The following is a 12,229-nucleotide window of genomic DNA, read 5'->3' on the forward strand; positions in this document are numbered from 1 at the left end:
TGGTGTAAAAACATAAAAGTTGTGATTAAGGCACTTTTATGTGATGACCAGCCAGAGCATTTTTAAAATATGTAAAGTAGATGTGAAAGAAGTGAAGTACATGGTAAATATTATAAAGGCATTAGATTAATAGGTACTAAGACATGTACCAGAAAAAATCTGCGCGGACATTATAAAGGATATTTATCTAAATATTGTATTTCGATATTGAATGTTATGTATATTTTAAAAGTACATATATTAATATTTTTAAATTTCACTTAAGAAAGTTTGTGAAGTTTTGTCCGTGAGAACGCACGCACTTTGCGTTTTACACTCGACAACAGCTTTTGCACAGTCTTCGGATGGACTTTCTTGGTAGCTCTCATCCATTTATTTTTGAAGTCTTTAATGTTTTTGGCTTCTTTTACATTGAACCTTAGTTTTCTTTTGACAAGAGCCCAATATCTTTCGATAGGACGTGGTTCGGGACAATATGGTGGATTGCAGTGTTTTTCAACAAAATCTACTTTATGTTCTCTAAGTCAGTTTAAAGTTGTCCCAGAGTAGTGACATGATGCTAAATCGGGCCAAAGTAACGGGTTAACCGTGTGTGTTCTTAAAAACGGCAAAAGACGTTTCTTGAGGCATTCTTTTATGTATATGTTGGTGTTAATTGTTCCCGTAGTCACAAAACAAGAGCTTCTTTCACCACATTCACAAATTGCTTGCCAAACTAAGAATTTTTTAGCGAATTTTTGCATTCCAATGCATTTATATTTGGAATTCAGTTTCTTGCGATTAATTGCTGAATAATATTGGTGTCCTGGAAGAGATCGGAAATATGCAGCACAATAAGTTTCATCGTCAATAATCAAACAAGATTTTTTAGCACATAATTTTTTATAGAGCAGCTTTGAACATCGAATTGCGACATTTTCTTGCTTTTCTTCACGACGAGGAACTTTTTTCTTTTTATAAGATTTATTACCACAATTTATCTTTACTCTTTGTATAGTGGAAGCACTTGTCTTAAATTTATTCGCTAATGTTCGAACAGAAATCTCCGGTTTTCTGTCTAAGGCATCTTTTACCTTTTTACCAAGATCTCGTCTAACAAAACATTTTTTTCTTCCACTTCCTGATTTTCTTATGATTGTACCAGTGTCCTTAAATCGTTTCACAACGCTTTGCACTGTTCACAAAGCAACCAGCAGCTCTTTTGAAATTGTTTTGTTTGATACACCAGGATTTTCAACGAGAAAATGCAAAATTTTTTCTCGCTTCTTATCTTGATTTGATGACATTTCAATTAAAGCTAATTGTTTTAATAACAGAGTTGTTTAAATTTTGAACAACATTAATACAATCACATTTTAAAACAATTAGCTATTTTAAATGATGTACGGTTTCCGTAAACACCACATCAGAACACGCGCAGATTTTTTCTGGTACATGTCTTAGTTCTTTATAAGGGTCTGCGTATCGAAACATATCGTATTATGATACGATACGATAAGGTATCGGAATGTGCATATCGTAAGTTTTTTTATATTACGATAATATCGTACCCAAAAAGTTTGCACGATAAAGTTTCGATATTTATCGATTCATTACGATATTTATCGGTCAATTACCTAAATATCGTAACTCATATTGTAACTCAAACGATAACGATACTTATCGATTCATTTCGATATTATTTTTTCCGACTAAAAAAATAATTTTTTTAAAAACCTAAATACTGTCATAAAATTGCTGACAAGTGCACTATTTAATGTAAAAAAAAGAAATAAACAAAACTTTATTTGTAATTTTGATTTTTTAATTTATTCAAGACTTAAGTTGAAGCAAAAAACAGCTAAAAACAAAAAATAATTTTTTACTTGATAAATTGTTGACGTGACATGTTTAACACGTTAAGGTTTGTGCCTGTGACTTAATATAAGAAAAAGATTAAAACTTAATCTCAAAGTCAAGGTTTATTGAAATCACTAAATCACTATATGGCAAATTTTATAAACTTTAAGCAGTAAAATAAACCAATGACGCCACTAAGGCAATGAACCAGTTTAAGTTAGTCATCCATTTCAACTGCTGATGTAAGAGTTGAAGTAGGAAGTCCCTGACTTGAAGCAGCTGAATTCTGAGAGTTATTGGTAGAAGCCTCTTCAAACAATTCCTCTTTTTCATCCCGACTGGTTAGAAGCCATCTTTTGATCTGGACCTTAGGGTAGTTTTGCTGAATGTACAACAATTTTTCAACTTGTTCAGGCTGCAATTTTGTTCTTTTATAAGAGACAATTCCACCACCGGCACTAAAAGCTCTTTCTGAAGATGCTGAGGAAGCAGGTACACATAGCCATTTTTTAGCAGCTTGAGCAAGGAGAGGAAATTTGTATTTATTTGCTCTCCAAAATTCCAGCACGTCCACACCAACAACCCCTGGAAGTTTTTGAAATATTTCCCATTCAGTGACAATGTCCGACTATGGAGGTGGAGCCGGACCAGAATAGGAAGTCATAAGTGCAGGAGCTTCTTCCATTCCAACATTATAGAAAGGATCATCTTCAAAAACATGACCTTGGACTTCAGCATGTAACCGTTCATTAAATAATGTTGTTGCAGCAATCCATTCCTGATAAGCATTGGATTGAGTAATCAGTGCCTCATAGGCTTCATCAAATCCACCCAGTTTTTTCAGAGCTCTTCCCTTGTACAAGGGATTAAGCAAGTTGGCAACGGAGTAAAAAAGGTTTTGACAACCAATGTCCGGAAAACGAACATCCAAGTTTTCCACCAGCTTTTGGTGAAACATTTGTGCTGTTGGTGATCTCGCACCAGCCTTGATGAAATCCAGGCATTTGTGCCTCAGTGTGTAAAAATGTTTGAGATAACGAGGTGAATGCTTACTTCTTTGTCTGCAGAGAAACATTCTGAAATCTCAGCAACTCTCCTCAGAATAGGCAAAATTTCGTCATAAAGATTGAATTCATCTTCTGAAGGAATGACTGGAGCTAGTTTGGTGTCATCTTTTTCAGGATTGTCTCTAATGGAGCTGAGGATATGACGCATTTTTACAATGCTTTCCAACATCATAAAAGTTGAATTCCAGCGTGTTTTCACAGGAGTGATGATTTTCACAAATTTCAACTTATCCTTGCTAACAACATCACTGTCATCAAGCAACAGCTTTAGCTAAAAATTAAAATAGAATTATAAGAAACATAACATAAAAGTTGATTAGTACTATTTACTATAATAAAAAACTGATATTAACTATGTTATGTTTTTACTTTTTAAATGTTAACATTTTATCAGTTGAAAAATTTTGTAACACAAAGTGTACTAAAAAGTTTATATTGCGCTTGTATTGTATTAAACTATAAACTAAATTACTATAAAAGCGAAAAAAGATGTTAAACTAGTTACCTCTTTTTTAATTCTTTGCTCAGACAAAGATGACTTGTGGCATCTTGAACTTAATTCAGTTGCTCTTTGGATTGCTTCGTGAAGATCCAAACTGTCAAAACCTTTTGTTTCTTTGACAGTTGCTTCAACTGCCAAATTCAAAAGATGATCAGCACACAAAAGAGATGCATCTATAAAATTGCACTTGTTAATTGCCGCCTTCATATTAGCGGCTGAATCATGGACACACACAACGGACGAAACTCCATTATTTCCGGCCAACTCTGAGACATTCCTGAAAAGCAAAGTAAAATTAGTTGTTTGCTTTTTGATGTTTTAAAATATAAACAAATACTTTTGTTGTTATTTTAGATATAAATAAAAGTATTAATTTGTGACATTAACTTTAAACTAAATGGCGGATTTTGCTTATCTAAATAATTCAAACGATTAACTTAATTTACAGAAATTTTAACCTAATAAAAATTAAATACTAAAACATACTTATCCAGACGAAGAGCAATGGCTTCAGCCGTATGTCGTCCGGAAAACGGAGAAACTCCAATCACAAACATCCTTAATCGGAAGCCTTCACTCACATAGTGCAATGTACTGGCTTGGTATGCATCATTGTTTCTACTTTGCCAGAGGTCAGTTGAGATTACAAATCCAGCGGTCTTTGGCAATTCCTCCTTTAGAATGTCATCCACACAGATTTTCACATTTTTGTACAACAACGGCAACCTAAAGTTAAAATAAAAAATTATTGGTATTTCTCGTTACATATCAATTTGGTTACCAACTAAGATAACACAAAAAAAAATTGGTGTGGATTGGTCTTAAAAAAGTAGCTTTTTAAAAAATTTAGTTCTCTTGGAACTCCCATTGAATTGACTCCCCACAATAAAATTTTATTTAAAACAATTAAAATTTTTCGTACTTGAACCGGGAGTATGTTGTTGCAGCCTTCACATTCATTTTTGGGTTGCAGTAGTGAACAAAATCTTTAAAAGCTTCATGCTCAACCAAAGAGAATGGCAAATTTAAACGGGCCAAAAACTTGACAATTTCAATGTCTCCTCTGAGCTGCTCGTTGTCTTGTGGCTTGTATTTGACCCAATGCTTTAGATTTTGGACCTTTTCTGCTGATGGTCCGGAAAGTCTTCCTCGTTTAACTCTACTGCTCAACATTAATGGTGTCTTATCATCTCGGACCTGCTCATAAGCCTCGTCTTCATTGTAGGTCTAAAAAAAATATGAAACCCATTAAAATACCTAATATTGAAACATTCATCAGAATTTATCAAAAGTTATTGATATTTATCGTTAAATCTTGTTAAATCTTGGTATTGTAATAGTTATAATAACTAACACATATGAAAATAAAAGTTAATATTTAAATTAAAAAAGTAAAAACGTTTGTAAACTTTATTGCACCTGTTTTAACTCATCAAAAGCAACATGACGATTTTCCTCCAGGGCTGCAAACTGAACAGGATGCTTCCTTGTCAAATGTGATCTCATGCCAGATGTGTTCCTGTCCGCCAACTTGCAAATTGCAAAACAATACTTGCATTTTGCAGTAACAAGTCGCTCTTCATCTGGTGTAGTACTGACCTCTTCATCAAAGTGATCCCAAATTTCGCTCCTTGACCTTGGCATTCTTCAAAATGTTGTTCAATTACAAATTTAATACTAATTCAAACTAAAATTTTAATATCTTTCCTTATAAAAAAAATTTATTTTAAGAGCCTAATTATGTACATCTAAGTAATTTAAAGAGTATCCCAAAAACCTTTTCCCAGAGAGTTTTTAAAAACGTTTTTATTACAATTAGCGAGTTAATTTCGGTTCAGTAGAACCGTAATTAAAACCGTAACCAAAACCGAAACCGAAGTTTGAGTGAAGCCGAAATCGAAACAATCTGAAACATGAAAGCCAAATCAATATCAAAATAACATGAAATAACTATTTTACTTAACAGTGTCTCATAACTCATTACAAAAACTTATATATTATTCAAATGCATCTATCTATTGATCGATATTGTAGTTTTCTCGCAACACATCGATGAGATGACAACAATATTCTCTTCAAACAAAAACCTATCTTTATAAATTTAGTCCTTCTTTTATACCAGACAATATCCCTCAAAAACGTCATAAAAACCAACAAGATTACGGAATTAATAATTTTGATAGTTGTTACAAACAACTATTAAAATTATTAACATAACGTTCTAACAAATTTCGCAACGGAACAACTTATCTCTATGTATATCTCTATAGAACAATCCAACTGTTTATTTTTTTAAATAAAAACATACCGTTGTGTGACCTAACAAAGTTCTATGCTTTAAGAAAGTCCTAAATTAAAAATTGACAAATTTTGAAGATTTTTGTTATTATTATCATATATATATATATATATATATATATATATATATATATATATATATATATATATATATATATATATATATATATATATATTTGATAATAATAACAAAAATCTTCAAAAACTCCATAACTATGACATTTTTTTATCATTCAAATTTGTTTGAATAAATAAATATTTGAAAAAACAAAATAGATTTGTTTTTGTAATGGTTTATGGGACATAAGGCATTTAAACGATCAGTATGTAACATGATTTGATAAAAAATAGAACACGTGAAAATATTTTAATATTTGATGATCGCTTAAAGAATGATTTGAGAATAGTAACTTGATTCAATTGTCACGTGATTTCAATTAATAATTACTTCAATTTTTGTAATTGATAATTGATTTACCCACAAACGATTAAAACATCAATATAATTAGGAAATCATCATGATCCCACACTAAATAAAAACATGTTTTCTAAACTTAAAGAAAAAACCTCCCTATAAAAAGTTTTGGTTCATTACAGTAGTAGTTTGAACCGTAATTTTGCCCGAAACAGAATAAGTAAAAGGTTGTCGAAGCAGAAATTTTGAATTCGGTTTCGGCCGAAACCGGTAGCGAAAGTTTCCATTCGCTACAATTAGCGGCAACATTTCAGCTAGAAGCGGACTTTAATAATGAGTTTTAATCGAATAAACCACAATTGTTACGAATATTTAAAGAATAACTTTTTCTTTTTTAAAAAAATAAAAATATTTTGGAGCGTGTGACCTAACAAAGTCCTATGCTTTAAGAAAGTCCTAATTTAAGAAATGACAAGTTTCGTATACATAAAATAAACATTTAAAGAAAAAAATTTAGTTATTTTATCTAACTAGATATCTAGTTTAAACAACAGAGTTATTTTCCGCAAATGATTCTTTTATATATACGAAATTTGTCAATTTTTAATTTAGGACTTTCTTAAAGCATAGGACTTTGTTAGGTCACACCACGGTATGTTTTTATTTTAAAAAATAAACAGTTGGATTGTTCTCCTAACTGCCTGAGCCGTTTTTAACAACTTAATCTAAAAAACGGCGTTAAAAAATAGGCGATTATTATTTTTTATCAATATTTTAATCAATAAATTGAGAAAATATATTGCAAAATATTTTAACTTAACATTTAGTTAAATCTAATACAAAATATTGTAAAATATCTAATATAAAACAACTTAACATTTAGTTATATCTAATACAAAATTTTGTAAAATATTGAAAAGTTTTGAAAACCAAACGATATTTTATCGGAACGTATCGTACATATCGAAACTCAAAAATATCGTTATACAATTTTTATCGACAAATTATGCGATATTTATCGCTAAAAGCGATAATGATATCGTGCATATCGGAACCCAAACGATATTTTATCGGAATCATATCGTAACATATCGGATATACCAATTCATATCGAAACCCATTATCGTAAAAAATATCGGTTGGTTTCGATATTTCGATAACGATACGCAGATGCTTAGTTCTTTAACATAAGATGATAGAAAATTTAAAGTACGATGTTATTCAGAGCACCAAATTAGTAAATCAATATTATCTGAACTTGGTGTCCGAAATGTGATTTGTTCTCGATTAAATGCATTTAGTTTGTCTAGACCTTACAAAAACGCTCATAAAGAATTATATTAAGACATTAGATTCTTCTGTATTCAGTAAAAATCTTCAGAATTGCTTGAAATGCAAAGTTACGCCATCAGACTTTCAAAGTTGGCCGAGAAGTTTGGGAGAATTTTCAGATTTTAAAGAAACTGATTTTTTTTTTCTTTTATCATATGCGGGAATTGTTATCATGAAAGGCAAAACATCATAAGATGAGTGTAAACTTTGTTGGCTTTATGATTTGCAATCCACAATTTTTTGCCTGAGGCAATCGTTAAAGATTACTCTATGGTTAGTTATTAAAAGGATTTGTGCAGATGGTATTCAAAAGGATCAAAGCATGCAGCAATAATATTTTATCACTGTATGCTTTGATTATATATTATATATATTATATATATATATATATATATATATATATATATATATATATATATATATATATATATATATATATATATATATATATATATATATATATATATACACATGTATGTATGTATGTATGTATGTATGTATGTATGTATGTATGTATGTATGTATGTATGTATGTATGTATGTATGTATGTATGTATGTATGTATGTATGTATGTATGTATGTATGTATGTATGTATGTATGTATGTATGTATGTATGTATGTATGTATGTATGTATGTATGTATGTATGTATGTATGTATGTATGTATGTATGTATGTATGTAATATGTATATGGCGTCTGGCCAGAGCTTAAAAAAACTTTCAAACAAATGGTTCACTACACCCAGTAGCAAATGGAGCTCCATTGGTGGGATGACCTCAAGGACAGAATTGTCATCTAGAAACTCAATCAATCGCAAGGGAATCACATTTGTAAATTCCTTTGACTTCCTATTATCCCCTTCTGCACTGATGAATGCAGAACATTGTCTCCTAATCTCACCAAAATTTCGAAATTGGCCACATCTTTGGAAGTTTGAGAATTTAACATCACACTAGCAACATGAGTGTTCACTGGTTTGTGATTGAAACCACAAAGAGTATTTGCCAATTTTAGGTCGCAAGAAATGACCAATCAATCCATCTATGCACTTAAATCTAGTTAAAAATAGTTTTCACATTTTATAGTTCTTTAGAGTGTTTTGTAATGGTGTTACCAATTCTTGTTGGCTGACACTTTTTTTTTTTAAACTTGTAGAGACATCAAAATGATTGTTTTCTGCACTGGGCTTTGTGGTGGTGTTTCATCTTCATCCAGCGCAATGTGACTTTCAGAAATGATCCTCCACCAAAAATTCCTCATTTTAAAACTTGATGACTATTAATTTTCTAGAAGCCAACAAGACATCTCTTATGCTATTTAGGCTTTTACAGTGAATGGCATTGCACGTCTGATTATTCTATGCCAAAGTAAAGCTGCTTACAATGAAGTGATAATTGTGTGTTTTACCTGCTCGAGTAAATTTTTGAAGAAAAGTTGATTTCACCAATCTGACTGGGCTGATCTGGTTCAGAGCTGATTTTAGTTTTCTCATCCGATTGTTTGAAAGTCCAGTATTCTGCTGAATGTGCACTATATTTTCCATGGTTAGTGGTTCTTTAAACAGCTGATTTTATACACTTTTTGTGTAATTTGGCAAATATATTTGCTAAGTTGTTGAATAAATTTTTAAAAAGAGACAAGATGCTTTTTAATGAAAAGCATAAAAAAATATATTTGCTAAGTTGTTGAATAAATTTTTAAAAAGAGACAAGATGCTTTTTAATGAAAAGCATAAAAAACGTTTATGCTTTTTCCCGGAAAAAAAATTCTTTTATTTATATATTTTCGAAAGTACGGCTTTTTTTACATTGAACTCTTAAATCGCACAAAAAAGCTTTGAAGCTTTTGTTTTGAAAAAAAAAAAAAAAGTTTTCTGTTTTACGTACTACAAATTTTATTTTATAGTATTTAGCTGTAAACCAAGTATTGTGCCCTAAATTACTTATTACAAGAGTCCATTAAAAAAAAACTTCAAAACTCAAAAACGCTTTTTGATTTTAATCCAGGACTTAAAAATGACTCCTAATGAACCTCTATTGGCATGTGCTATCAGCCTTTAAAAGGATTTTCTTAGGCTATTTAATTCTCAAATTTACTTACCGTGTTACTAACAAATCTATTTTTTGCGGATGAAATCTGTTTTTTGTGGTAAAAAGATTTGTTTTTTTTAAAATATTTAAGTTTAATAAACATTAAGTTTATGGAGATAATTCACCAATTCCTTTTCTTGTTTTGGGTATTCAATATCTAAATCAAAAGCATAAACAAAAAGAAATTAACATTTCATATAAAAAGCATTTAAAACAAGAAAAAGAACGAAACAATTGAAAAGAAATCAAAGCTTCCTGGTTATGGGCCGATCTCAGAAAAATCAAACAAAATATTCTTCACCACATAGTCAGTTTCTTTTGAAACATCAACATTTGCTTCGTTGAATTTTCCATTGTAGTGTCTCAATAAGGTTTCCATCATTTGGTCAAAGTCAATTGTTTATTCTGATTATGCTTTATGTGAAATATCAAAAAAGTTGTAAAAGAACTAAAAAATCACAAAAAAATGAATATAAATGCCACAGCATATGTCATTTGCCGATAATATACACTTCTGTACACAAAAAATGATCCTCCACCAATTTGGTAAGCTAGTATTGGAATCCGCCACCATGCCTTACAAGCTAGTATTGGAAACATGTGACGTCACTTTCATGGGGTGAAAAATACAGATAACTAATAAAACGTTTTTTATTTTTTTTCACTCTTTTTTTTTTATTAAAAATCACAAAAATAAACAAAGCACATGTCCGATTGGTATGACTCCTGTATATAAAATATCAGCACAATAAAAAGACATTGACCATAGTGATATGGCGAGTCCTAGATGTCGTTATATCTAAGATTTACATTCCCCTAAGAATAATCGTTTTTAAACTTTGACATTTCTAAGTGTGTTATAGCTCTTCTACTGACTTCTCGGAATAATTCGAAACTTTTTTCAATTTTTTTGATTGTGGCACAAAAATTAATGTTCTTTTAAAGGAGTAAATAGAGTAAATATTACATCAAAGGTGCAATTTTAGCATAAATCTGGCTCACTTGCCTAAGCTTCTCTATTTAATTAAGGACTTCTTTAATGTTATGTTTCAAACATTAGTTTTTTATTCAACCGCTTACATTTGATAAAATACAAATACTATCTTCTTACATGATGCACGTTAGTAACATGTGTAACATAAAAAGATTTCTATAATTTTTCAGAAAAATATGATTTACGTTTTAAAAAATTTAAAAAAAGTTTAAGCGAAACCTAAAATTTTTACGAACAAGTCATCAAAACAAGTCAAATTTAGAGTCATTTGCTTTTCCTTTGTTGGTGCTAATTCTTTAAGAAATTTTGAACCTTTTCTAAAAATGGCTACTTTTTTTCCTTATAGAAATTGTACATTGGATGAATTGAAAACATGAAGTGATTTGGTTTAAATTATGCTAAAGATAAATTTCTGCTGCTTGTTGAAACCAGCTGTCAATTATTACCGGCTGTGTAGCCATTAGCCTAAAATATTGCATACCGGTAGCTTTTCGTCATCGAATTACGTTTTCATAATTTTTTATGAAGCCTCTGTACCATTTTTTAGTTTATTTGTCGTTTTAAATAAGCTAGCTTGATTTAATTCTTTCAAATAGTCTTGGTGTTTTATGAAAAGCAACGCATGTATATGTATTGGTTTGAGAATTATCACACAGAAAAACCAATTCAAAAGTTAAATAATCGATTTAGTCACTTTAAGAAACAGAGAATTTATAAGGGATACGAAATTTAGCAAGTAACGTTGAAGCTTACACCACCCATTCCTCTTTACGGCTACATATCTACTCTTTTTTTTTTAAAACTTTTGAAAACCTTCTCAAGATTTTTTTAGTTTCAAGAAATAGTTCCTAATTCGCCCCTCTCAGTAATTTATCGTGCGGGTTTCTATGAACACAACATGTTTTGTTTCTAACACATTGGCTGAAAAGTCCCGGGCCTAACAAAGAAAACACGGTTTTTTTTGTTCAAAATTAGCTTTATTCATTAAAGTAATCTCCATCAAGAGCAACGCAATTATTCCAGCGCCGCTCTAACATTTCAATACCACTTTTGTAGAACAATTTATCTTTTGCTTCAAAATAGGCCTCAGTTTCAGCGATAACCTCTTCATTCGTGCGAAATTTCTTACCGCCGAGCATTTTTTCAGGTCTGCCAACAGCCAGTAGTCGCTGGGAGCAAAATCTGGCAAATATGGTGGATGTGGGAGCAATTCGAAGTTCAATTCATGTAGTTTTGCCATTGTTTTGATTGACTTGTGACACGGTGCGTTGTCTTGATGAAACAAAACTTTTTTCTTTGCCATATGCGGTCGTTTTTTTGCAATTTCGGCCTTCAAACGCTCCAATAACTCAATATAATATTCACTGTTGATGATATTTCCTTTTTCAAGGTAATCGATAAATATTACACCATGCACATCCCAAAATACCGAAGCCATAACCTTTCCAGCCGATTGTTGTGCTTTCGTGCGCTTTGGACGAGGTTCACCGGTTGCTGTCCACTCAGATGACAATCGTTTTGATTCCGGATTGAAGTGATGGATCCATGTTTCATCCATTGTCAAATATCGACGCAAAAATTCCGGTTTGTTACGTTTGAACATGGCCAAACACTGCTCAGAATCATCAACACGTTCTTGTTTTTGGTTAACAGTGAGCAAACGCGGCACCCACTTTGAACAGAGTTTTC

The sequence above is a fragment of the Hydra viridissima genome, unplaced genomic scaffold (assembly GCF_058129835.1).
Source record: "Hydra viridissima isolate aposymbiotic clone 2 unplaced genomic scaffold, HvirCarnegie_v1 scaffold_10, whole genome shotgun sequence".
Lineage (NCBI taxonomy): Eukaryota > Metazoa > Cnidaria > Hydrozoa > Anthoathecata > Hydridae > Hydra > Hydra viridissima.